Genomic DNA, 23,234 nt, shown 5'->3' with positions numbered 1-23,234 from the left:
CTGGTGGTATCAATGGGAGGATTTATTAAAAGGTTTCGCTTCTCCAGGCTTGCAATATTCCAGATCAATAGCTATCTTAATTATCCTGGCTGTGTGCTGCTGCTGGAATTTGTTACCGCTCGTTCTGCTGGGCTCGTGTGAGGAGCGGCCAGACCTCTCCTGGTTCGCTCCCTCGGAATTCCAGGCTTTGTCATTCCTTACAACCCAGCGGGCTGATTGGAACCCAACTTTGTGTTTGGCTCGCACAATTGCAGTTTTCTGTGCAGTTACTCCCCTGGTGCAAGGCTGGAGCGCTTTGCTTTGTCTGGAGGTCACAGTGGCGCTCCCCGAGAAGCCCCAGCCCGGGAGGGTCTCTGCTCCTCTCCAGAGCTGTCCCCCCCTCCTCCTGCCGTGGGTGGGCGAGGAGCTTACACCGAGGCACGATTTCCCCAAAAGTGCCCAGATTTCCAAACCTGCCCAAGGAACCACGGCGGGATTCAGGCCAGGTGTCGGCTGCTCACCCTGCCCGTGGCGTTCCGCTGGTGACATTTGAATTTCAGCCGCGTTTTTCGGAGGGTCTGGACGATGTGATGATGCCCTGGCTGTGCTGGGCTCCGAGTGTCAAGACCGGGCTGACAGAATTCCCGGCTCGGGGACCGGGGGTGCCGAGCTGCTCCTGCAGATGAAACCGGAGCGTCGCTGCTTTGGGAATGCAGCCGGCAACAGTTGCCTTCGGTCCTTGCCTAATTATCCCCATCTGTGTGTCCCGGGCACCGCGGGCAGCCAGCAGGAATTCACCTCTGGGGTGGTCCGAGCTGGGAAATTCGTGTTTTATGTGGTTTTACCCTCCCGGCTTGTCTTTAGTGGGAGAAATCCCCGCACTGGCTGCATGCAGAAGGCACCTCGGATGCACCTGTGGCTGATTTTTTATGTATAAGTAAACCCCGTGCTGCATAATCTGCACTTGCTGAAACGTTAGCCCTGAGTAACCTCTGCAGCTGGGGATGGTGCAGAGGGAGATGTTGGTATTCATGAATGTTTTGACATATTTGACATTTCCTATGTGGTGTGCTTTCTCTCTTTTCCTGATTTCCTCCCGCCTCTGCTCCCCTGGTTTAGCAGTGAAGAGTTTCCTTCTCTGCTGCTGTGGCACAGGGTAGAGAAGCTCGAGCTTTGTGGGTTTGTTGGTTTAATTTATCTTATTTCAAAGTGCGTGTCTATCGGAGCAGTGGCACTGTTGCATTTTGATGGGATTGGTGCATTTTTTCGGGGTGCAGGGTGGCCAGGAGAGCTGGTTTAGATGAACCAGGGGATTTGTGCTCTCCTCCAGCGCTCCTGAGGGAGCAGGAGCACGGCTGGAGCATCCCGCAGGTGCAGCAGGAGCGTGTTTGCTGGGGTAGAACACGAGCAGGGCAGTGCTGCAGGAGCCAGGGAGGAGGTTTGGGCTGGCTCCAGCTCCTGCCTGCTCCTTGCTGTGCCAGGGAAGGTGCCAGCCTGAGGGACTCGGGAGGAATCTGCCTTGGAACCAGTGCAAACAGCCCATGCCATGAACAGGCCTCTTGTCTACTCGGAGAACTTCTGGTTCTTATTCAAATCTTTAGAATTCTCTGTGAGAAACCAAATCTCATTTGTGACTTCGGGACCTTCATTAGGATGAGGATTTCTGCAGCAAAACTCGGGTGTTTTGGTCACTTCAGCCTTTCCTCCCCAGCTCCTGCTGCTGTGGGAATGGCTTTGCAGGGCCAGCAGGAACCTGGGCTCCAGGACTGGGCTGGCTGCTCCTGCCTCGGGCCCTTTGGGCTGCATCTCTGCGGTTGGTGCAGGCTCAGGGCTCTGTTTCAGAACGCAGCCTTTCCCTGAAGCTGCCATGAAGGGACTCTCATCGCACCTTTTTTCCTCTTTTCTGTAAAATTGGGCATTTCCCTGGATGTGCCTGAAGAGCACGGATGTGATTTTTGAGGGATGTGACTTCCAGTGTCTGGTGATGAATTTTGCAGCCACAGGCATCAACAAACTGCTGAAACTCGGGGCTGGTCAGCACAGCATCACAATGTTTTATGTAAATATTTATAAAATATTTATAAATGATGGAGGGTCCCAAAGAACAGCACCCCAAGTTCATACATCCATAACATTTATGTCATGAATAATCTCCTGTGTAACAGAGCACAAAGAAGGACAATAAACCACATCTGGGCCTATTACAAATTAATTTCAAGTAGCATCCTGATGTCTTTTCTCCTGAAAACCTCTGTAAAAATGATTCTTTGTGCTAATTCCTGAAGATGAAATTTACAGAACTGAAAGAATTGTTACATTTTTATTTCATTGCATTTCCTGACACGAACAAATACGGTTCATGCGTTCACAATGCTTTCCTCATCTGTAAGTGAGCAGCAGGGTCACGATGAGAAATGCATATTCCATAAAACACGTTTGGGTTAGAGTTGCATTTTTAACAGATTTGCAAGCAAAATATGATTTAATGAGAAAATTACCAGGAGAAAGTCCCTGCTATTAGTGAGGTGGTGCTAAAATGAATTCCAAGCCTCTTCTCTCTGCCTTTGGAGCATCTCAGGGGAGAGAGCTGCAGGTTCAGTGAAGCAGGGGCTGGGCAGAAACCCTTGGCACTGGAATCCCAGGGGTGCCTGTGCCATGGGAAGCTGGAGCAGGTTCATTTTCTGTAGGATCAGAGGCCCTACGAGCCCGGGAACGCTCCCACGTGTTTGTGCTGGGCTCTGTGCTCCCAGCAAGGAATCCTGGCTTTGTGCACCCAGCCCCAGCTCCTTCCCAAGTTTATTAATAATATTTCATAGGGATCACTGCTGTGGAGATACTCCTTCAGGGAGAGGGAAATACAAACCAGGGGTTGCTCCTTTTGGTGCAGGAGATGCCATGCCATGGCACCCTGTGCTCCAGGCTGGATTACAGCCCGGAGCTGGAAATTCTGAGTGTCCCAGAAAACCCTCTCTGAAAAAGGAACCCAGAATGGGCTGTGCTCGGGGTGAGCAGTGACTGCAGGCAGGGCCGGGCAGTTCTGCTGCCCGAGTGTGGAGGGAGGCGATGCTTTTCTACCAAGAAAACCCCAAAGTTTTAATAATTATTTCATGTTAATGTTCCATACAAGTGGCACAGTGAGCTGCAGCACCCTGGCCAGAATTGTCCCTCCTGTTTGCCCCAGTGTCTCTGCCGGCCCTGTGGGGTCATGTCCTGCCCCATTGCCCACCCAGGGCAGCGAGGGGGTCCCGGCTGTGGGTGGGTGCCAGCGCCCTGTGGAACTCAGGTGGGCTTTGCCGTGGGCTTCTCCATGGGCTCTGCTTGGCCAGCAGCTCTTTGTAACGAGAAGTGCAATTCAGGTGTGGCCACCTCCAGCTCCTGCAGAGCTCTTGCTGCCCACTCCTGCAGCCCTGGCGCAGCTGATTTTGCAACGAGAGCGTCAAGGCGGCTCCAAGCTGCAGAAATGTCTCATTTCCCTCACTGCAGTTGGAAAAGAGCCGCCTTCAAACCCTGCTCAGGTTGGAAACGCTCTAATGAGCGTTTTATGTGCTTTGCATAAACGGCCTGGCGGGAGCCACGGGGGAGAGGAGCAGTCGGGCATGTGGGAAGTGTTCCTTAATTAAGCTGGAGAGAAGTTCTGGGGTGCCCAAAGCCGGGGTTTTAGTCAGGAAGGCGTTGGGAATGGTTGGCTCCAGTGCCACCCTGCTGCTCCCAGCCCTGATCCCAGCCCAGGTGAGTGCCACCCTGCTGGGATGGCACCAGGGTCACCCACGGGCTGTCCCCTGCCTGACTGCGGGGCTCACTCTGTGCTGGGCACTGAGGCCTGGGCTGTGGGGTGAGGAGCTCAGGGAGTGGGGCTGGAGCTGTCCCGGCCACCCACAGCCCTGATGGGTGTCCTGGCCCCTTGGCCAGTGTTCCCTGGTCACCCACAGCCCTGATGGACATCCTGACCCCTTGGCCAGTGTTCCCTGGTCACCCAGAGCCCTGATGGGTGTCCTGGCCCCTTGGCCAGTGTTCCCTGGTCACCCACAGCCCTGATGGGTGTCCTGGCCCCTTGGCCAGTGTTCCCTGGTCACCCACAGCCCTGATGGGTGTCCTGGCCCCTTGGCCACTGTTCCCTGGTCAGCCACAGCCCTGATGGTGTCCTGGCCCCTTGGCCAGTGCTCCCTGCCCACCGTGTCCCTGCGGTGCCCAGGAGGGGCCGGGCAGTGCCCAGGAGGAGCAGCCGTGCCCAGGGAAAAATGCCTTTTCTGTGACTTACTGAGTTTTGTTTCCTGGCTTTAATCGAGTGACTTAACACTTGGAAAAAGGGAATGCTCTCCCTTCAATTGTCTGTGTTTTAATTTTAGTTTTCCCTGCCATGGCAGGAGTTAGTCTCACGTGTCAGAGGCTGTTTCCACAATTATGGTTTGCCTAATGGTCCTTTTGTTATAATTCATAGGCTAATAGAAGTCAGAGATGGAAAAGACCTGTTAGATTATGGAGTCAATGCCCTGCAAATGCAGGATATAATCTCCAGGATAGAGGATGTATCGGGTATTATTAAACAGATTTTACACTTGATCTTAGCTAAATTATGGTTAGGAGTCATTGGATTCCTGAATGGTGGAATAACAATGGTTTAATTTCGGGTGTTGGGAGAGCACAGCTGTATTTAAGTTTACCATGTGGCATTTCTCTGCCTCGCCTCTAGACGTACCTGACTTCCAAAGGGGAAGTGAGAGATTCCCACCAGAGAGTGGTGTGGGGGAAAAATAAAATATCTCCCAAAAAGCCCTTAAATTTTCCTGAGTTAGAACAGTGCAAAATATCGACTTTTTAGGGAAAATAAAGCTGCAGAAGGAGAAAATCCTCAACAACATAAGTGTCGGCAGTAAATGTTTATGTCCCTCCATCCCTTGTCCCCAGCCCCTCTCCAGCTCTCCTGGAGCCCTTCAGGCCCTGCCAGGGGCTCTGAGCTCTGCCTGGATCCTTCCCTTCTCCAGGGGAACATTCCCGGGGCTCTGAGCTCTGCCTGGATCCTTCCCTTCTCCAGGGGAACATTCCCGGGGCTCTGAGCTCTGCCTGGATCCTTCCCTTCTCCAGGGGAACATTCCCGGGGCTCTGAGCTCTGCCTGGATCCTTCCCTTCTCCAGGGGAACATTCCCGGGGCTCTGAGCTCTGCCTGGATCCTTCCCTTCTCCAGGGGAACATTCCCGGGGCTCTGAGCTCTGCCTGGATCCTTCCCTTCTCCAGGGGAACATTCCCGGGGCTCTGAGCTCTGCCTGGATCCTTCCCTTCTCCAGGGGAACATTCCCGGGGCTCTGAGCTCTGCCTGGATCCTTCCCTTCTCCAGGGGAACATTCCCGGGGCTCCCAGCCTGGCTCCAGAGGAGCTCCAGCCCTGGAGCAGCTCTGTGGCTCTTCTGGGCTCTCTCCAACAGGTGAATTTTCTATTTTTAGTTCAATTTCCCCAGGCTGTTTAGGAGGACCAGCTGGATTCCTGTGCAGGTGGCCCTGCCCTGCCTGCTCCTGCTGTGTCCATCAGCCCTTCCCTCCCCTCCGTGGGTGCTGAGGAGTTTGGATAAGGCTGGAGGTGTGAGGAACACCCCCGTGGGACCTGAACCCATCAGCTCTGTTGGCCTGGCACACTGTAATTACAAGATGGGGAAGGTTCCTCCAGGACAAAGTGCAATTCCTCAGGTCTGAAAAACTTCTGCTCCTGGGAGCTCCTCGCTGGCAGGAAGAGCCAAAGCCATTGGAGGCTCCTGTGCCAGTGGGCACGGAGCAGTGCCTGGGCTGGGCTCCCTTGGAAGGCTCTTCTTGGGGTCTCCTGGCTGATTACGTAAAGCCCGTGCACGGCATAAATCTGACCTCCAGTTATTTTCAGCGCTGCTCTCATCTGCTTTTCCTATAATTAATTCCCTGTGTAATTGCTCCGTGAGGGAGTCTGGCCGCTCTGCTGGCGAAATCAGTCGTCATCAAATATGTGGGAAAAATTGGAACACAAACAGGAGCCTCGCAAAGGCCGAGCAGGGAGTGCTGGGGTGTTCAGATGGAATTGGAGAAGCAGAAATTATTGCAGTGATAGTTTTTTTGGACTTTCCGACCTCGTGCATCTCAAACTCGCCGCCTGTAACGTACTATTTACAGTGATTTTCTTCCTGAGAGGGTGGCATTGTCTGCTGGGGAGTGGCCTGGGGGTGTCCCTGAGAGTTATATTGGGTACAAAGCCCATTCTATAGATCAAAATGCAACTTTTAAAGCAGCTGACGGAGCCTTTTCTCTCAAAAGCGAGCAGAGGCAGTCGGTGCCCGTGCCAGGAGGTGCCAGGGTTGCAGGAGGGGATGCACCAGCTTGGGGGGAGCAGGACTTTGGGACAGAAGAGCTGCGTGGTCCCTCCCAGCCCAAACCTTCCTGGGCACACAGAGCCCTCTGCCCCTAAGGCCCTCTGAGCCCTCAGAACGATGCTCGGGGTCCATGAAAATGTAAATTTTCCTCCCCACTGGATCAGTGCAAAAACAGAAGGAGTTTCAAAGATGTCCACATGGTTTAGGCTTTCCTGTAGCTGCTGCTCCCCTGAAGTGCCTGGATTTTATTTGTTTCCAGGTGCCTTATTTGCCCCGCTGCAGGCACTCTGTGCTGCTGCCTTCTCCCCACTCCTGGAGGAGGAGGGAGGGGCAGGAAAGGGCTGGAAGGGGCTGGAAGGGGCAGGAAAGCCCAGGGAGGGGCTGGAAGGGGCAGGGAGGGGCTGGAAGGGGCAGGAAAGCCCAGGGAGGGGCTGGAAGGGGCAGGGAGGGGCTGGAAGGGGCAGGAAAGCCCAGGGAAGGGCTGGAAGGGGCAGGGAGGGGCAGGAAAGCCCAGGAAGGGGCAGGAAAGCCCAGGAAGGGGCAGGAAAGCCCAGGGAGGGGCAGGAAAGCCCAGGGAGGGGCAGGAAGGGGCAGAAAAGCCCAGGGAGGGGCAGGAAGGGGAAGGAAATCCCAGGAAGGGGCTGGAAGGGGCAGGAAAGGCCAGGAAGGGGCAGGAAAGGCCAGGAAGGGGCAGGAAAGGCCAGGAAGGGGCAGGAAAGTCCAGGAAGGGGCAGGAAAGGCCAGGGAGGGGTAGGAAGGGGTTGGAAAGGGCTCCTTCACCCAGCACAGACGGAGGTTCTGCTGCGGGGGAGCGCGGGGCCGCGGCCGGGCCCGGCACGGAAAGGGTGCGGAGCATCCCAGAGCATCCCCCCGAGCAGGAGCTCAGGAGCCTCGGCGCTGCCCTTTACCTGTCACAGCAGATCGGATCCGAGCCGAGCTGCCTCCCCGGGCTGCGAACAGCTCCGAAATCCGCGGCTGAAAGTGCCCCGGGGAGATGGGATGGGATGGGCTGTGTGTCCTGGGGAGATGGGATGGGTGTGTGTCCTGGGGCACAAAGAAAGGGCTGGGACACAAGGAATGGTCTCCTCTCCCTGTCCCTCTCCCTCTCCCCCCTGGCCCGGCCAGCCAGACTCACCTCCAGAACGCAATTAGCGCTCTCTGTTAATGGCCATTTGCCTGTTTGGCCCTCGGGAGTGGCACCCTCAGGGATGTGTGTGAAGCTGTAGGGGGGCGTGGGGATAAAGGACATAAAGGGATACAGGGTGCTGGAATCTGTGGGATCTCAGACACTTGCTCCAGAAGGACAGAGCCTCATCCTGGAGCTGGTTTTGGAGGGGAAAAAAACAGATTAGGAAGCACTAAGCGCCAGAATTAACATTCTAGCTTGCAGTTTAATTGCGTTTATTAATAGGAATAGGGGCTCTTCTTTTTGCTTTTTATTTAAAAATGTAAACTTGAGGCCAAAAATCAGAGGGAAAAACTTCTAAAAAAAGTTAGTGTTTTCCTCGCACACGTACAAGTATTGGGAGTAAAAGGCAGGATGAGTGCTCAGCGTAGGATATTTCCAGTTTCTCTGTTCCTTGCACATGGAGAGCAGTCAGGGCTGACCAAAAATCCCCACCACGCTCTTGCTGCAGGTGCAGCACTGCTCCCAGCCCTGTGACTGTTTGCTGTACTCGTGATAAAAACCCTCCTTTTCTGATGCCATGTGTGAAATCCATGTCTTTTTTCACTGTTCATAAACAATTTTACAGCAGCAGTTGCTGCTCCCTGCAGAAGGCAGAAAAATCTGACTAATGAGAGATTCCAGTTCCAGGTTTCCAAAGGGCAGTTGCTGGAAACATCCATGAGTCAAAACCAGTTAAATCACAAAAAAACGCTCCTGTGGAGTTGAATTTTGGGGCTGAGGAGGCAGGAAAGGCTCTCTGCACAGACAGGGCTGGGGCACAGGGGTTTGGAGGGGAGATTCTTGGGGAACATTTCTGTGGTGGAAATATTCCTGCACTACTTGGACCAGCAAAGGTATGGCCTGGCCACCTCCTTTATCGCAGTAGGAAAGGACACAAGTTAAAAAATGAGTTTATTTGTTGATTTTGCGGGGATTTTTTGTGTTGCTTGTTTGTTGGTTGGTTTTTTTGGGCAGGGCCACCTTCCACTACTCCAGGGTGCTCCAAGCCCTGACCAGCAGAATAATCACAGAAAAATGAGGTTGGAAGAGACCTCTGAGATCATCAAGTCCAACCCATGCCCTAACACCACAACCAGACCATAGCACCAAGTGCCATGTCCAGTCTTTTTTAAACATATCCAGAGATGGTGATTCCACCACCTCCCTGGGAAGACAATTCCAGTATTTTATTATTCTTTCAGTGAAATTTTTTTTCCTAATATCCACCCTGTACCTTCCCTGATGTAGCTGGGGCTGTCTCCTCTGGTTCTGTCAGTGCTGCCTGAGGGCAGAGACCGACCCCACCTGTCTGCAGCCTCCCTTGGGGAGTTTTGGAGAGCAAAAAGGAAAGTTTGGGGGTTTGGGGGGAGCCTGGTGGGACTGGCCGTGCCCCTGCAGGCTGGATCTGCCTCGGAGCCGATCCTCAGGCTGTTCCCTGATCCTGGGGGCACACAGAACTGCTGCTCCCCGCTGTGGGGAGGCTGCAGGGCCCCAGGAGAGCTCCCTGGCTCTGCCCCGTGGCACAGCACCTCGCCCAGGCAGCGCTGCCCGCTGCCAGAACACATTTAATGCCTGTGCTCCATAAAAGATCATTTCTTTCCAGGGAGAACGAGCGCACGCGGGGTGAGAGCGGTCCATATGTATAACCCAGGCACGGTTATTCCTACAATTACAAGTGAGGGAGTGATAATTACCATGGCAATTTGCTTCTTTATGGATGAGATTTCTTCAAATAGATGCAGGAATATCTCCTCTCTGTCTCCGTGGCCTTATGTTTAGCTTTTCTCCGAGATAAAGGTTCCGCGGCAAACATTTTAAGGAAATTGGAGGTGCTTACTGGAAAGCTTCGTTTTCAAAAATGTTACAGCATTTTTCACCAGTCACAGAACCAGCCAAATAAAAAACTGTCCTTAAGAGTCCCCATATCCTATTTCACAGCCAAGGGGCTCTTGGGAGGGAAGGAAATTCTCCAAATGCATCATTATCCCCTGGGCTGCTTGGATCCAGGGGTTGTTCCCTGGGGCTCTTCCTCTGCTGGGCTCGGCTTGAGCCTTCTCCTGGTTCCCTTCCCCTGGGAAGGGGCTGCCCTGGGCACAGGGGCTCCTCAGTGCTTCCTCTGGATCTGCCTCCTGACCCACCCCAAAGAACATCAATGCCAAGAGAAAAATCAGTTTTGCCCACACAGAGGTCAATGGGATGTGGAAGTGCTTATTTACCGGAAGAATTGATTCATCAAGTGAATTATTCAGCAAAGATGGTGAAATTAATTGAATCACATGTTTTAACAAATGGAATCTGACTGGTTTTATTGTGTGTGTTCAGAGACCAGCAGTGGCTCTACCTTCTGATCCAGGTTCCTCTGCTCAGTTGCTTGGCAGGAGAAATTTGGATTTTTAGAATTTTACTCCTTGCTCTTAACTTTGTAGTAATCAGCATTACATTCTTCAGTTAACAGCCATCCTCACGTTGAGATATCTTAGCTACAGGTAACTTTGACTTAAGGTGTGATTAAACCATTTGTGGGGAGGCTCGTTAGGATGTTTTATATCGAGGGATCGAATCAAATCAGTTTAATGTTGTGCCAGTTCAGAGCCATTTCTTTAGGGAAATGTGGGAAAATGCTTTTTGAAATGCATTTCTGAGGCAAGCCTGAAGCCCTTTGCTTTTGTTGCTCTGGATGAGGACGGACTCCTCTCCTCAAGCCTAATCAAGCCTAAAAATGCAATGTTTGTGTTTTAAACTGGGTTTATTCAGCCTCCCCTGGAGTGTCCAGGTCAGTGCTGCTGTTTTCCAGGAGTGGTGGTGGCTGCCTTTGGGTGTCCCATCCCAGGGGATTATTGGAGGCTCCTGAGCAGTGCATTGCAATCGAAACCATTCCATGGCTGCAGCATTTCTAATTGGCAGGAGCTGCTTTCCCCAGGCCTGTTTTATATTTAAAAAGTGATTTTTCCTCTTTGTTGTTCGAATCCAGCTCTGATTTCCTTAAAGATTTTCAGTGGATTGTATCACCAGAAAGACAAATCTGTTAGGTCAACTTTGATTACATTGGGGAGACATATTCCATTATATAATTCACTGGGGTCTGCACTACTCTTAAAGGAAAATATAAAGCTCCCTCAAATGTCAGGGTTTGATAGATTCAGAATGCGGCCCCTCCAAACTCCATTAGGCTCCTGATCTCGGAACCTCCCGGTGCTGCTCCCACCCAGAGCTCTGCTCCTCCTCGGAGGCACTTCCAGCAAGGCCTGGAGGAGTGATTCCTGCTCCCAGGCCGGCCTGGAGGGATCCTGCCCTGGGCACTGGGAGGGGAACTCACAGGGAACTTTGGGGTGCCCCTTTCCCTCATTTACAGACAACCAAACGTTTTATATGGGATGTGAAATGCAAAGCAGAGCCACAAAGTGTTGGAATCTGAGCTATTGGTGATTCTGAGATTGAAAAAGTCTCTGTCTGTCAGCCCCGCTGCCAAAGCAGAAGCCATAATTGGTCTGTGCTGTTTCAAGGTTGTTTATTCTGTTTATCTCTAACATGTTCTGCTGCCCTGCCGCAGCTCTGTCCTGCAGGGCAGCGTGTGGGGCTCTGCCCTCAGTGGGATGGTACAAACATTAAATACCACAAACTACCTGTGCTGGATTTACAATAACGTGCCAATATCTGTCACCTACGTTGGACAGTGTGTCCCCAGCCTGAACCAACAGAAAAATGCCAACACCACAGTGAAACATGGAGGGCATGAAGAAGGAGGAAAAGGACAAGGCACACACAATTACTCCATCTTGTCCCCTTTGAACCCCTAATCTAGAATCCTAAAATTTTACTTTTGCACCCGTGCCACACTTAATTATCACTTACATCAAACACTCAGAGCTGGTAATTGATCCTGTAAGATTGAAAACTGCTCTCCATGGACAGAGATCACAGCCAGTGTCTGTGGGGGCTCTGTCCAGGGGGGTTCTGACCCCTGCAGGGTCCCAGAGCAGCCAGAGGGAAGCCCTGGGCTCCCACACCCAGGGAGGTTTGCAGTGCCCATCCCTGGAGGTGCCCAGGAGCTCCTGGAGGTGGCACTCAGGGCTGGGGACAAGGTGGGCACTGGGCACAGCTCAGACTCGATGGGCTGGGGGGCTTTTCCAGCCTCAGGAGCTCTGGGAAAAGAGCTGTGTGCTGACAGAGAACAGCCTCTATTTCCTCTTCATCATCAGCCTCCTGCTCCTTCTTTCAGCCCTTTCTAACTCCCCTTCCCAGCCTCTCCCCACACAGAAAAGGAACCAAAGGAGGAGGCACTTTCAGGAGGTGAAAGCCTTCAAAAGGCTTTTTTCTCTCAGCTCTGAAATTTGTCAGGCTGTGGAAAGGTGCCTGGCTGTGTAAACTCCATCCTGAAGGCTTCAGGTGGAGCTGAGCCGTGTTTGAGCTCCGTGCCCAGGAGTGAATTCCATCCTGGACGTTATTAAAAGTTTCCGTCCTTACCTGTGGCACGGCTCACAGCAAACGATGGCTTAAATCTCCAAAGTAATAAAGAGAGAGGAATTACAGTAATGTGGAAATCTCTGCTGCTGCAGCAAAGCCCACGCCAGCCCCCGTTGGATTTGCATTGCATCTGACCCACAAACACTCCCTCAAAACAGAGATGGAATTCAGCGTTAATTAAACCATTCCCGGGAATTCGGGCCGCCAGTGACGGTGCTCGAATAAAACCACGGAAATATCACAAAGGGTAAGAGCACGTGGCATTTGTTCTGTGTGAAATCCTTGTGGTTTCTGAGCTGGGAAATGCCTGTTATCACCCTTTCCAGGAGTTCTGTACCACCGGGGTACGTGGCTGAGAGGCAGCTGCTGATAGGCAGGGCATAAAAGGTTGATAAATCACAAAAAAGACATACTTTTATGTGGAAAAAAATGCATTCAGCATTTTTTCCCGGGTAAAGTATGCAGAAAACCTGCTTAAATGGAGCATATAATTTTTAATGAATCAGACCCTTTCTCCTAGGAAATGAAGCAAGTATGATAAATATGATGGAAAGTGATGAATATCAAGGGTCTGGTAATCAGATCAGATTGGAAACCCACCTGAGGTTTGTGTGAAAGGTAGTAGCTCAAAAGGATTAGTCTTTAGGCCGGCAGACTTTGAGGGATGTGGGATCAATTGAAGGAATTTGATCGTAATCAATTAAGGGAAAATACTGCTGGAAGTAGGGGGGTATGAGAGGCACAATTACAGGATGTGAGTGATTCACTGAAGCAACGGCCTGGTGGCTTCCAGATTTATTTTGTTTTTATTTTGGAGCAACCCAGGCATTGCTTTGCTGGGAATGCCCACCCTGCAGTGGAACTGCCCCTGCTGGGTTTCCCTTACCCCAATTACAAATTTCTGGTGTTGGCCAGAAGGTGATGTTTGGGTTTGCCATGTTTTTAAATGCCAGGATCTGTGCTCCAGGGTCCCTGCACGGGCAGCAGACAGGGGAATGCCAAAGCTGAGCTTACCTTGGTCCCTGCCAGCACATCACATTCCCTTGGCTCCCAATAACCAAATGCTCCAGAACCCCCAAAATATGGCATTGCTGTCCCAGAGCAGGGGAGAGGTACCCACACACCCCCTCTGCAGCTTCCCTGCTCACCCCAGGGGAATATTTCCCAAAACCCATCCCTCCAACTTTAATCATGTCCCCTCGGTGTGTATTTACTGTGTTCCCCTTTGACATTTTACCAAATCCTGCACTCTGTGGAAACTCTTTGGGCCTTGATGATTATTTCTCTTTTCAAGGTGAAGCACCTGGATGGGAGCGTGGATGGGTGAGGCACTGTCCTGGGGAGCCCCTGGTGCCAGGGCAGCAGCCTGGCATTGTTCACTTCAGCTTTTCCCTCATGAACTGTGTTCCCTGGCAAGGTGCTGTTTCCTGGGAGGGTTTTGCTGTGGGAAGGTTATTAAAGAACAAAGATGGGTTTAAAACCCTGTTCATGAGGCTTGCATGGCCATATCTGATTCAGCTGTGGCACGGGGTGGGGGGGTTTTTGTCAGATTTAAGGAGCATGGACACGACAGATATTTAATTATGGTTATCTCTGTCTCTCACACAATCTGCATCTATTCCAAACTTTACTCTGCAGTCTTTGTGATGTCATTGAGTGTTCTTGAAGTGGCAAACAATGTGCTTGTCTATTCTGAGACAATCTGGCTGCCTTGGGACCAACTACTGCTGTTGTTTCAGAAGGATTTACAGGTGTTTAGCCATAAATCCTGAGCCCAAAGTGTCTGAATTTCATGGGTTTGCATGGGCTTGGGCTCGGTTTCCTTATTGAAAGGCAAAGGTGTGCATTGGTGCAGGATGGAGGGGGGCAATGGGGGGCTCTGCTCAGGCAGGTGACTCTGCTGGTGACCAAGGGACACCCACAGGTGTGAAGGGCTCCCTGCCAAGTTGTCCCTCCCTGGCACAGGAGCAGATTTGGCTGTGGTGCTGCTCTTGTTGGCACGGTCATGGAACGGGGAGGCACAAAATGGTTTGGGCTGGGAGGAACCCCAGATCCCATCCAGTGCCATGGCAGGGACACCTCCCCTGTCCCAGGCTGCTCCAGCCCAGCCAGGAATTCCCAATTCCCAATCTCCCACCCATCCCTGCCCTCTGGCAGTGGGAGCCATTCCCTGGCTCCTGTCCCTCCATCCCTTGTCCCCAGTCCCTCTCCAGCTCTCCTGGAGCCCTTCAGGCCCTGCCAGGGCTCTGAGCTCTGCCTGGATCCTTCCCTTCTCCAGGGGAACATTCCCGGGGCTCTGAGCTCTGCCTGGATCCTTCCCTTCTCCAGGGGAACATTCCCGGGGCTCTGAGCTCTGCCTGGATCCTTCCCTTCTCCAGGGGAACATTCCCGGGGCTCTGAGCTCTGCCTGGATCCTTCCCTTCTCCAGGGGAACATTCCCGGGGCTCTGAGCTCTGCCTGGATCCTTCCCTTCTCCAGGGGAACATTCCCGGGGCTCTGAGCTCTGCCTGGATCCTTCCCTTCTCCAGGGGAACATTCCCGGGGCTCTGAGCTCTGCCTGGATCCTTCCCTTCTCCAGGGGAACATTCCCAGGGCTCTGAGCTCTGCCTGGATCCTTCCCTTCTCCAGGGGAACATTCCCGGTCCGTTCCCGTTCCCGTTCTCGGTCCCGCTCCGGGCGGGGCGCCGCCGCTCTGCCGCCCTCTGCCGGTCACTGCCGGGACTGCGCCGCCTCTGCCCCTCCTGGCCCGGGACTGACCCGGGTGGGCCCGGCCCGGTTGGGGGGTTCGGCTTTGGGGGTTCAGCTTTGGGGGGTTCTGCCTTGGGGGGTTCGGCTTTGGGGGTTCGGCCTTGGGGGGTTCGGCTTTGGGGGCCGCTCCGGAGCCGGCCTGGGAATGTTCCCCTGGAGAACATTCGGTCCGACGTGGTTTTGGTTGGGAATAATTTGAGCGGCTTCCAGTGGTGGAATTCTGAAGCTGATCAGCCGTTCTGGGCTTTTCTTCTTTGCTGTTGAGAGCTTTGGTTGTACTATCCAGAAATCAGGGAGGAATTGTTCAGGAAGGAATTCCTGTCTGTGAGGGTGGGCAGCCCTGGCACAGCTGGGGCTGTCCTGGATCCCTGGCAGTGCCCAATCCAGGCTGGACACTGGGAGCACCTGGGGCAGTGGGAGGTGTCCCTGCCGTGGCACTGAAGTTGTTTTCCGTGTTTTGGGGTGGCAGCAGCTGCACTGCCACATTCTGCAGGTGCTGCTGACACTGGAAGCCTCCAGTTGTGCTTCCCTCCAGCTCCCCGTCCCAAAGAAGGCACTTGGAGCAGCACTTCAAACCTCAGCTGAGAATCCAATCAGAAAAGGTTCTTCTTGTGAGCGGCTGATCAGCCTCAGCTCGCCTTGGCTGCAATGTGATTTAAGAGTACTTAGCACCTTGCATTAATTGGCTCTAAATGGGCAAAAGGCATTAAAATGAAATTCTTTTAATTAAGTGACAATAAGCGTTCCGTGCTCCGGCACTCAGCTGTGAATTGTTTTGGAAGCCCTTGCCTGGGGAGCCCCTGATGGCTCCTGTGTCAGGCAGAGCTGCTGCCCTGGCAGGGCTGGGACCCTGCAGGGGTCAGGAACCCCCCTGGACAGAGCCCCCAGAGACACTGGCTGTGATCTCTGTCCATGGAAAAGACTTTTCAATCTTACAGCATTAATTACCAGCTCTGAGTGGTTGATATAAGCAATAATTAAGTGTGGCACGGGTGCAAAAGTAAAATTTTAGGATTCTAGATTAGGGGTCCAAAGGGGACAAGATGGAGGAAATTGGGTGTGCCTTGTCCTTTTTCTCCTTCTTCATGCCCTCCATGTTTCACTGTGGTGTTGGCATTTTTCTGTTGGTTCAGGCTGGGGACACACTGTCCAACGTAGGTGACAGATATTGGCACGTTATTGTAAATCCAGCACAGGTAGTTTGTGGTATTTAGTGTTTGTACCATCCCACTGAGGGCAGAGCCCCACACGCTGCCCTGCAGGACAGAGCTGCGGCAGGGCAGCAGAACATGTTAGAGATAAACAGAATAAACCACCTTGAAACAGCACAGACCAATTATGGCTTCTGCTTTGGCAGCGGGGCTGACAGACAGAGACTTTCTACAATCTCAGAATCATCAATACCTCAGATTCCGACACTCGCCCTGGCCCTGCTGGGCCGTGCACACGGGCAGTGTCTGCTCCAAAGGATAAATCCTGGTGTTCCCTGCCTGTGCCGAGTGTCCCGGGCACTTTTATCCCTGCAGAGAGGGAATAACGCTGGGAACCTTCAGCAGCTGCTGGAGGAGAGGCATTCCAGTGAGTCTGGGCTCTCTGGGGCTCTCACTGCCTGCAGCATTTGGGGGTGCCAGGGGCAGCTTTGGGGACATGAGAACCCTGCGGGACCCCTCAGAGGAGCTGCTGTGGGACAGGCTCCGTCCCTGCAGGGTGAGCCAGCGGGGCTGTGTCCAGCTGTCCTTCCCAAACTCAGCATGGCTGCGGGCTCCTGTCCCTGCTCCCTGTCCCATCCCTGTTCCTGTCCCATCCCTGTTCCTGTTCCATCCCTGTCCCGTTCCATCCCTGTCCCCATTCCCATCCCCATTCCCATACCTGTCCCTGTTCTCATCCTTGTCACTGTTCCTGTCCCATCCCTGTCCCTGTTCTCATCCTTGTCCCCTTTCCATCCCTGTCCCTGTCCCATCCCTGTTCCTGTTCTATCCCTGTCCCTGTGCCCATTCCATCCCTGTCCCCATTCCTGTCCCATTCCCATCCCTGTCCCATCCCTGTCCCTGTCCCATCCCCGTTCCCATTCCGTCCCTGTCCCATCCCTGTCCCTGTCTCCATCCCTCTCCCCGTTCCCATCTCTGTCCCATCCCTGTCCCATCCCTGTCCCTGTCCCATCCCTGTCCCATCCCTGTCCCTGTCCCATCCCTGTCCCTGTCCCCATTCCCATCCCAGTCCCACCCCTGTCCCCGCTGTCCCTGTCCCATCCCCAGCCCTGTCCCCGCTGTCCCGTGTCTCTCCCACCCAGCTGTCCCCGCTCTCTGTGTCTGGGATTTGTCCCTGGGGTGGCACAGCACTGGGGCAGGAGGGAAATCCCACAGGGCTGCCCCGGCTCTGCCCCTTCATCCCGCTCGGAACCGCTGCCCTCCGCACCGTAAATCCCATTAAACCCCCTCGGTCCCCTCCCACTTCTCCCCGTGAATCCGATCGCTGTCATTAGTTCTGCCTGTGTCACTTTTATTTTCTCTTACCTTTTTCCCCCCGGTTTTATGTAAATAATGTTTGGATAATGGAGTGAAATGGTTTCCATGGTGCTGAACAAATACAGGTCATGGTGTGTGGGACTCCTCTGCACCTGAACATAAAGGTGAACATGTATATAATTTTTAATTATTCGCTTTCTTACAACTAAGAAATAAGTTTTGTGCCTCTTTTAGCATAATTTTTGCTGACGAGAAAAATTAGTTCATTACGAATTCTGCCAAAAATAGTTCTGCCTTTCAAATGGTAATTTTTTCGCTGTATTCACCCTTTTTTTTTTCTTTTAAATGACACTATCATGCATTACACCATCTGATTAAGAAATCTGCTGGAATAATATTTACACTGAACATCTGTCATTGGCAGCTGTAAGTATGTTCTGTATTTATCTGCGAGAAGCCGAGCTCGGAGCCCCTTGCAGGCAGCAGAACTGGCAGAGGAGGGAAGGAAGGAGCTGTGCCTGCCTGGCTCGGGGCTGTGCCCTGCCCTGGCACGGGTTAAACACATGGAGGGTATTCTGCAAACCACTCTGGGGTCACAGGGCTGTGAAAAAGTACCCCAGGGATGTGTTAAAGTGCCCCAGGGATGTGTTAAAGTGCCCCAGGGCTGTGTTAAAGTGCCCCAGGGCTGTGATAAAGTGCCCAAGGCTGTGTCAAAGTGCCCCAGGACTGTGATAAAGTGCCTCAGGCTGTGTTAAAGTGTCCAGGGTGGTGTTAAGGTGCCCCAGGGCTGTGTTAAAGTGCCCCAGGGCTGTGTCACAGTGCCCCAGGGCTGTGATAAAGTGCCCAGGGCTGTGTTAAAGTGCCCCAGGGCTGTGATAATGTGCCCCAGGGCTGTGTCACAGTGCCCCAGGGCTGTGTCACAGTGCCCCAGGGCTGTGTCAAAGTGCCCCAGGGCTGTGTCACAGTGCCCCAGGGTGGTGTTAAAATGCCCAAGGCTGTGTTAAAGTGCCCAAGGCTGTGTTAAAGTGCCCAGAGCTGTGTCACAGTGCCCCAGGGCTGTGTCACAGTGCCCCAGGGCTGTGTCACAGTGCCCCAAGGCTGTGTCAAAGTGCCCCAGGGCTGTGTCAAAGTGCCCCAGGGCTGTGTCACAGTGCCCCAGGGTGGTGTTAAAATGCCCAAGGCTGTGTTAAAGTGCCCAAGGCTGTGTTAAAGTGCCCAGAGCTGTGTCACAGTGCCCCAGGGCTGTGTCACAGTGCCCCAGGGCTGTGTCACAGTGCCCCAAGGCTGTGTCAAAGTGCCCCAGGGCTGTGTCACAGTGCCCCAGGGCTGTGTTAAAGTGCCCCAGGCTGTGTCACAGTGCCCCAAGGCTGTGTCACAGTGCCCAAGGCTGTGTTAAAGTGCCCAAAGCTGTGTCACAGTGCCCCAGGGCTGTGTCACAGTGCCCCAAGGCTGTGTCACAGTGCCCCAGGGCTGTGTCAAAGTGCCCCAGGGCTGTGTTGAAGTGCCCAAGGCTGTGTTAAAGTGCCCAAGGCCGTGTTAAAGTGCCCCAGGGCTGTGTCACAGTGCTCAGGGCTGTGATAAAGTTCTCCAGGGCTGTGTCACAGTGCCCCAGGGCTGTGTCACAGTGCCCAAGGCTGTGATAAAGTGCCCCAGGGCTGTGTCACAGTGCTCAGGGCTGTGATAAAGTTCTCCAGGGCTGTGTCACAATGCCCCAGGGCTGTGTCACAATGCCCCAGGGCTGTGTCAAAGTGCCCCAGGGCTGTGATAAAGTGCCCCAGGGCTGTGTCACAGTGCCCAAGGCTGTGATAAAGTGCCCCAAGGCTGTGTTAAAGTGCCCCAAGGCTGTGTCACAGTGCCCCAGGCTGTGTTAAAGTGCCCCAGGGCTGTGTCACAGTGCCCAAGGCTGTGATAAAGTGCCCAAGGCTGTGTTAAGGGGCCCTGTGTGCACTGCCACGCTCAGACGGCTTTCTCCCGCTCTGCAAACAAGGAAAGAGGATTTCACTCATCCTCAAAGAAAGAGGATGATCAGACAGAGTTTATGAGCTTTATCTCATTGTCCGAGGTGCCATCTAAATAGAATTTACATTGTCTGGCCCCACTTAGGTCCTGCCTTTGCCTGTCACTGTGCAGAGCCCCGAGCTGGGGGTTTGGAGCTGCTCCCTGCCAGCTCGGGGCTCTGCAGGTGTCCCAGGGGTGCAGGGACCTGCCCGGGGCTCTGGTGGGACAGGGGGACTCAGCCCCACACCCCCACACAGAACAGGCTGACACTGAATCCTGGAGGGAATGCTAAAGGACTTGTCTTTGACGATTTAGTTTAAACTAACATTGCCATCTTTAGTGCCATTTTAACAAGTAGCAGTTGTTTTGCTGTTCACAAACCTTGTCCTTAGCAAAACTTGGGGTGAGCCTTGGAGTGAAAGGGGGAGTGACCTGAAATAATGAGAACCGTAAGGAGCAGCTGAAAGCACAATCTCAGCTCTACACTGTGGGAAAACTTGCAGAGATGGAGCTGTGCCTCACTCTGAAACTCAGCCCTGGGCTGGACTGTCAAGGCAAAACCAATCCAGACATGGAGTTCTTTAATTGAAAATTCCCTGCCACAGTTCAAAGCATTTGCACCTGGAATGAGTTCCCCAGCCGGGGACACGAGCCTGGGAATTGCAGGGTAGCTGCAAGGACCAGAGGAGCTGCAGGGTAGCTGCAAGGACCAGAGGAGCTGCAGGGTAGCTGCAAGGACCAGAGGAGCTGCAGGGTAGCTGCAAGGACCAGAGGAGCTGCAGGGTAGCTGCAGGGACCAGAGGAGCTGCAGGGTAGCTGCAAGGACCAGAGGAGCTGCAGGGTAGCTGCAAGGACCAGAGGAGCTGCAGGGTAGCTGCAGGGACCAGAGACAGCAGCGTGAGGCTGAAGTGACTAATCAGACAGAAAAAGCAAGGCTGGAGCCAACAGACTCGAGAACAGTCCGTGGGCAATCTGTGGTTATCCCTGCTATTGAAAACGAGCTGTTGAATGGATCAGAGGAACTTATAAATGAAAGTGCTAAATCAGCATCAACAGAAGTTTGTGTAGGGGTGACTCAGCCACGGAAAAGGAACTCGGTGTTTATCAGGAAAACTTCCACGGCAAAGGATGCATCTGTTACTCCAGCATCGCCTTCAGCTGGTCCCGTGGCGAGGGAGGGATTATCCTCATCTGAGGGTGCCTTGTCCCCAGCTGGTGGCATTAAACAGCCCTGCCCGGGGTGGCCTGGACAGTGCCATCCCCCTACCCTGGCTGGAGGTGACAGCAGCCCCAGTGACCCCGCAGGGACCTCGGTGCCACAGCCAGGGCTCGGTGCTGCCACAGTGGCCTCACAGCTCTGGCAGTCCTTTTCCAGCTCCAGCAGGGCTCAGCTGGTGCTGGGGAGCAGCAGGGGACTGGGGGCTCTGCATGGGAAGTGTGAGGATGTGCTGGGGGCTCCTGGGTGGGCACAGCTTCCTTCGTGCCCTCCTGAGGGGATCTGAGTGCTTCCGAACCCTCGGAATAAAGCGTTCCTTGGAGGGGATGAAAAATGCAACGGTGCATTATAATTTAGACCATACAGGCTCTGGGCCTAGTTTGGGTCCCACAGATTCTGTCCCTGGAGCTGGTTCCTAATAACAGAGCAGGATGTCACTGAAGAGCCCTTTGGCTGGAGGTCCCTTGTCCGTGTGCTCGGTCCCCACGTCCCTCTGGGGTGGTTTAGGGGGAAGGTTCTGTGGGAAGGGTTTGGTTTAAGGCTGTGCATAGACAAGGCTTTAGCTCACCGGTTTCAAAAAACACAAACAAACGTGGGATTTATGTAGGTTGGAAAGTCAGACCTACCCTCCCCATCTGGATTATTTGAAGGAGCAATTTTGTCTATTCTTAGAGAATCCGAGGATCCCTGAGGTTGGAAAAGCTCTCCAAGGTCCCAAAGTCCCATCAGCTCTGCCTGACCCTCACCCTGTCCCCACCCAGAGCCCTGAGTGCCACCTCCAGAATTCCTGGGACACCTCCAGGGATGGGATCCAACCCTCCCTGGGCAGTGCCAACCCCTGAGCCCCTTTCCATGGGGAAATTCCTGCTGCTGGAACACACACAGAGGTTCCAGTTCCAAGGAAATCCTCCTGGGATTTGCCCAATTCCGTGTTTCCATTTCAATTTACAATTTACAATTCCCACTGGGATTTCCATTCACACTGAGTGCCACCTCCAGAATTCCTGGGACACCTCCAGGGATGGGCACTCCAACCCTCCCTGGGCAGTGCCAATCCCTGAGCCCCTTTCCATGGGGAAATTCCTGCTGCTGGAATTCTCCTTCCCCTGTGGCACCAGCATTTCCAGCAGCCCCGTCTGGGCTGTGAGATGAAGGCAGCTCTCTCCAGTCCTGCTGCGTCACGTTCCAGGCTGGGGAGACCAGGCTGATCACAGCAGTCTTCACGAGATATTCATAAACATGATTTTCCCTGAAGTTTTGACATGGAAAAGTTTGTGAGGAGAATTATGGCTCTTATTATCAGCAATATGTTAAGGGCTAAATTTAGTTACTGATGTGGCAGGAAACTATGGGAGCAGTTTTGGTTTAGGCTGAACCAAAGCAGCCCACCCTCCTCAGGAATTAATGGAGGCTTTCATTCTTGCTGGCAGAGCTACTTTATCATTCATATGACTAAACAGACAATCAATTTAACAGCAACGTATGGGAATGGAGGGAATGAACAAATAAGCTATGAATGATGAGAATAGAAAAATCAAGCCCCCCTCCCTTATTCCCTTTTAATGGCTAATACCAACAGGGACAAGACCAGTAAAAAGAGGTTAATGAATTGCAAAGATCCTTTAGAAAGTGATTGACTGGTATTGAAGCTCAGTCAAATCAGTCATAAATATTTACTTTTATTAGCAACAGTGGGTTGCCTGTTATTTTCAATTGATTTTTAAAGCTGTCAGAAATCTACCACTGTGACTATTATCAAGTGTTTTATTTCATCGATATCTTCCAGCTGGAGGAGCTGGAGGAGCCCCTGCCCTGAGCCCCTGTCCTGAGGGGCCTGGGGAGTGGGATGAGCAGAGGCAAGTCAAGGTTCTCCCTGGGGACCTCCCTGTCCTTCCCTGGGATCTGTCACCCCTGGCATGTCACCTGTGCGCTCTGGGGTCTCTGTGCCACCCTCAGCTGGTGCCAGGGCTGGGCTATGGGCAGGTCCTGGTGGTCCCTGGCAGCCCCTGGGCTGGTCCTGGTGGTCCTTGGCAGCCCCTGGGCAGGTCCTGGTGGTCTCTGGCAGGTCCTGGGCAGGTCCTGGTGGTCTCTGGCAGCTCCTGGGCAGGTCCTGGTGGTTCCTGGCAGCCCCTGGGCAGGTCCTGGTGGTCCCTGGCAGCCCCTGGGCAGGTCCTGGTGGTCCCTGGCAGCCCCTGGGCTGGTCCTGGTGGTCCTTGGCAGCCCCTGGGCAGGTCCTGGTGGTCTCTGGCAGGTCCTGGGCAGGTCCTGGTGGTCTCTGGCAGCTCCTGGGCAGGTCCTGGTGGTTCCTGGCAGCCCCTGGGCAGGTCCTGGTGGTCCCTGGCAGCCCCTGGGCAGGTTCTGGTGGTCCCTGGCAACCCCTGGGCAGGTCCTGGTGGTCCCTGGCAGGCCCTGGGCAGGTCCTGGTGGTCCCTGGCAGCCTCTGAGCAGGTCCTGGTGGTCCCTGGCAGCCGTGGGCAGGTCCTGGTGGTCCCTGGCAGCTCCTGGGCAGGTCCTGGTGGTCCCTGGCAGCCGTGGGCAGGTCCTGGTGGTCCCTGGCAGCCCCCGGGGCAGGACCTGGTGGTCCCTGGCAGCTCCTGGGCAGGTCCTGGTGGTCCCTGGCAGTCCCCGGGCAGGTCCTGGTGGTCCCTGGCAGCCCCTGGGCAGGTCCTGGTGGTCCCTGGTGGCCCCTGGGCAGGTCCTGGTGGTCCCTGGCTGGGCTGGGGGACCCTCAGGCACCCACCCAGGATGTCCCCAGGCCCCACAGGGATGTCCCCAGGCCCACAGGGATGTCCCCAGGCCCACCCGGGATGTCCCCAGGCCCCACAGGGATGTCCCCAGACCCCCAGGGATGTTCCCAGGCCCCACAGGGAT

The 23,234-nt window shown here is 53.9% G+C and overlaps 1 long non-coding RNA gene across 3 annotated transcripts in view; it reads left to right on the top strand.

The window, feature by feature from the left end:
* The window catches only part of LOC116808619 (uncharacterized), a 178,839-nt gene that overhangs the window by 488 nt on the left and 155,117 nt on the right, over window positions 1–23,234 (top strand). The window lies entirely within an intron of this gene.

This window comes from Taeniopygia guttata, chromosome 7 (assembly GCF_048771995.1).
Source record: "Taeniopygia guttata chromosome 7, bTaeGut7.mat, whole genome shotgun sequence".
Taxonomy (NCBI): Eukaryota; Metazoa; Chordata; class Aves; order Passeriformes; family Estrildidae; genus Taeniopygia; species Taeniopygia guttata.
Note: the sequence above shows the minus strand (reverse complement) of the source record. Positions and strands in the feature narration are given on the sequence as shown.